The following is a 4599-nucleotide window of genomic DNA, read 5'->3' as shown; positions in this document are numbered from 1 at the left end:
TTGCTCATATTTGGGTCTTCAATTTTGTTCTATTGGTCTATGGGTCTATTTTTGTGCCAGTACCATATTGTTTTTATGACTATAGCTCTGTAGTACAGCTTAAAATCTGGTATAGTAATCCCCCCAGCATTGCTCTTAGTTCTCAGGGTTGTTTTGGCTATCCTGGGTCTCTTCTGCTTCCATATGAATCTTAGGATTTTCCTACATGAAGACTCATTTTTAATGCTACTAACACTTACATGTTTGCAGATGCATCTCTAATCTCTATGTATCTGATTACTACTTGTCACGGTTGGTTACACTCAGATCCTTGTCACCTGAGTATGGATATAAAGTGATCAGGTAGATTTCAATGATAATGTTTATCACCTCTACTAATTAACATAAGGTAAATTCGAAGCTTCCTCCTCAAACATAAGTCATTTTTTTATTAGTTGATTTTCTTGTGTGTATATCATACTGAACATTCAAAAGAATCTTATTGATCTGTATATCCACTTCTCAAACGGCACCCTCCCTTATCCTCTCCCACCCCACTGGAGTCCAAATACTCTGTCATCCCTGTTACTGTCCACTATGTTGTTGGCACCCCCAGGTGTTCCACAGTGCTTGAACATCCACTGAATCTAGTCAGCCTATCTAGAGGTGCTTGTTTTAGGAGGGTCAGCTGTTCCTCATCTAGCAGTAATCAGTTGTCAATATTCCTTTAGATAAGATTAGAGTCTGCTGCTCGTTTTCCCAGTTCTATGCTGGGTTACTGTCTGGGAGTCTCTTGGGCCACCCTGGCCAACAACTCAAAGGAAGGTATCTCCTGTCTGGCATTGTTTCTTACTATGCAGCCTTTAGGTATACATATGGACTCTTAAAAAATTATATTGACCCCTTTAATCTTTGGTTGTACTTTCCTTTGGGTATTTAAGACCACACAGTTGGCTCAGAAAAACAAATTCATTTTTACTTTTAAGGCCATCTAAGGATCTGTTCCTCTGGTCACATGGGCTTAGGAGGACCCCTGGCCCCTTTCATTTAAAAGTTTCCATCTGTGTGAAAATAAGTCAAAGGTCGTGCTCGATCATGGCTGGTTTCACTTGGAAGCATGGAGGAAATGTTTCCTCTGTCTTGACCCTCCTCTTTGTAGACTGGACACGGTTCAGGTACATCTGGTGGGGTCTCCATGGCCTCCTTGCTCAAGAGGACAGGTGACTCACCACAGTTACAAGACATTTTGAGAGATGCTCACAGTCCCCTGGAATTAGTCCACCTAGGAAAGCAAGGAGCAAAAACTGTCCTTTATGTCCCTCTGACCAAATTAGTATAGGCCTCAAAGTATGGCTGTTAAATATCCAAGAAGGTTAGTTCTACCAGTCTGGTACTTTTAATTATCATGTGCCATGTAGATAAATCTTGTGCAAAGACTAATCTTTCTCAGATAAACCTTGCCTAGCCAGATATTATATTCCTTGATCTAGTTGTGTGTATAATTGGTCAGTAGGTTGTTGGACTAATATGGTTCCCACTGATATTTTAAAACTAGCTAGGCATTATTTATCTCTTGCATTGTCTAAACCTTCCATCATGGTTTCCTCAAATTAAAGTGCCCCCATTTTCCCATTTCTTCCTTAATAATACCCTTATCCTATGGTCCCACCTCTCTTGATCTCCTTCTCTCCCTTTATCCCCCTGGTTTCTTGTATAACCTTCCCTCCCCTCTCCCCTTAAAATAATCCTATTTTTATCCATATCTCCCTTATTAATGCCTGTTTCCTACTGTTCTTCTCTTTCAGATTCTTCCTTTTCCTTTACCTCCTGGGTTCCTTTTCATTATCCTGGTTCCTGTAGTTATGTCTGGACACATACTCATTTACCAGGATTTTGTGTTAGGATCCACATATGAGGGAGAACATAATTTGGGTTTTTTTGTTGTTTTTGTTCGTTTGTTTGGTTGGTGGGCTGTTTTTATTTTGTTTTTTGCTTTTTTTTTGTATGTGTTACTTCACTTAGTATAACAGTTTCTAGTTCCATCCATTTACCTGCAAATTTCATGATTTTGTCTTTCTTTACTGCTGAGTAAAACCCCATTGTATAATGAACAGTATTTTCATTATCCACTCATCAGTTGAGGAGTAATTAGTTTGCTTCCATCTCTTAGCTATTGTGAAAAGAGCAGCAACAAATGTGGATGTACAAGTGTCTCTGCAATAGGATGAGTTCTTTGGGTATATGTCATAGAGTGGTATAAGTGGGTCAAATGGTAGGTTCATTTGTAGTTTTTTAAGAGCTCGCAGTCCCACCAGCAGTGGAAGACCGTTCCCCTTTCCCCACATCCTCTCCAGCATTTGGTACCATTTTTTCTCTTGATCCTAGCCAGTCTGACTGGGGTAAGATGAAATCTTAAAGCTGTTTTAATTTGCATTTCCCTAATTACTAGTGATGTTGAACACCTTTTAAGATGCTTCTTAGCCATCTTTATTTCTTCTTTTGGGAACTCTCTGTTCAGCTCCTTTAGCCCATCTTTTAACTGGGTTACTTTCTTTCTTCTTTGTTTTTTGAATTCATTACATATTCTAGATGTTAAACGTCTTTCAGATGTGTCAGTGGTGAAAATTTTCTCCCATTCTGTGGGTTTTCTCTTCACTTCCTGGGGTGCTTCTTTAGATGTACAGAAGTTTTTTAGTTTAATGAGGTCCCATTTGTTGATTCTTGACCTTGTTTCCTGACAATTGTTCTCCGGTTTAGAAAATCCTTTCCTACACTTATATCTTGTATGTTATTGCCAATGTTTTCTTCTAAGTTTCAGAGTTTCGGGCTTCACATTAAGGTCATTGATCAACTTGGAGTTGACATTTGCTCAAGGTGAAAGATATGGGTTTAGTTTAATTCCTCTACAGGTAGAGATCCAGTTTTGTCAGCACCATTTCCTGAATATGCTCTTTCCTCCAGTGAATGTTCTTGACCCCTTTGTCAAATATCAGGAGGCTGAAATTGCATGTACTCATATTTGGGTCTTCAGTTTTGTTCCATTGATCGATGGGTCTATTTCTGTGCCAGTAACATGTTGTTTTATGACTATAGTTCTATAATACAGTTTAAAATCTGGTATAGCAATCCCCCAGCATTGCTCTTAGTGCTCAGGGTTGCTTGGGCTATCCGAGGTCTTTTGTGCTTCTGTATGAATATTAGGATTTTTTTTCCAATTCTGTGAAAAATGTCATGGGGATTTTGATTGGCATTGCATTGAATCTATAAATGGCTTTTGGTAGGATGGTCATTTTCACAATTATAATTCTTCCAATCCATGAACATGAAAGGTCTTTCCATCTTGTGATGTCTTCCTCAATCTCTCTCTTCAAAGACTTAAAATTTTCATTGTAGAGGTCTTTAATGCATTTGGTCAAGTTTATTCCCGAGATATCTTTTTTTTTTTTTTAAAGCTATTGTGAATGGGAGTGTTTCCATGCACTCTTTCTCTGATTGTTTGCTGTTGGTATATAGAAAGGGTACAGACGTTTGTAGATTAATTTTGTAACCTGCCACTTTACTAAAAGTGTTAATCATTTCTAGGAGTTTTCTGGTGGAATTTTTGGCATCTCTTAGATATAATCATATCATCTGCAAGAAAGGATAATTTGATCTGTTCTTTTCCAATTATTACTCCTTTAATTTCCTTCTCTTGTCTTATTGCTCTTGCAAGAGATTCAAGCACTACATTAAAAAGTAATGGAGATAGTGGACAGCCTTGTCTGGCTCCTGATTTCAGTGGGAATGCTTCCAGTGTTTCTCCATTTAGAATTATGTTGGTTGTGTGTTTGTTATATACGGCTTTAATTATGTTGAGGTACGTTCCCTCAGGTCCAATTCCCTCTAGGACTTTCTACATAAATGCATGTTGAATTTTTTCAAGTCTTCTCTGCATATATTGAGATGACCATGTGGTTCTTGTCTTTGAGTCCATTTATATGATTAATGACGTTTATTGACTTGTGTATATTGAACCAGCCCTGCATCTCTGGGATAAAGCCTACTTGATCATGGTGAATGATCTTTTTGATGGGTGTCTGTATATGGTTTGCAAGTATTTTGTTGAAAATTTTTGCATCTATGTTCATTAAGTATATGGGTCTTTAGTTTTCTTTTTCGGTTGTATCTTTACCTGGCTTTGTTGTTAGAGTGATGCCGGCTTCATAGAAGGAATTTGGAATTTCTCCCTCCATTTCTATCTTTTTGAATAAAGTAAGTGGTATTGGATGTATATCTTCTTTAAATATCTGGTAGAATTCAGCTATAAATCCATCTGGTCCTGGGCTTTTTTTTAGTCGGGAAGTTTTGTATTACTGTTTCAATTTCCTTATGTGTTATGGGTCTGTTTAAGCTGTTAATCTCTTCTTGGTTTAGTTTTGGTGGTTCTCATGCCTTTAGATACCAGTCCATTTCTTTTAGTCCTTTAAAGTTAGTAGCATATAGGTTTTTAAAGTATTCCCTTATAATGTTTGTATCTTTCTGGTGCCTATTGTAATGTTTCCCCTTTCATTTCTGATTTTATTGATTTGGAGGTGCTCTTTCTTTCTTTTGGTTAACTGGGCTAGCAGTCTGTCAATCTTG

The sequence above is a fragment of the Nannospalax galili genome, unplaced genomic scaffold (assembly GCF_000622305.1).
Source record: "Nannospalax galili isolate Female #2095 unplaced genomic scaffold, S.galili_v1.0 scaffold537, whole genome shotgun sequence".
NCBI classification, from domain to species: domain Eukaryota; kingdom Metazoa; phylum Chordata; class Mammalia; order Rodentia; family Spalacidae; genus Nannospalax; species Nannospalax galili.
The sequence above is the reverse complement of the archived record's forward strand: the minus strand, read 5'-3'. Positions refer to the sequence as shown.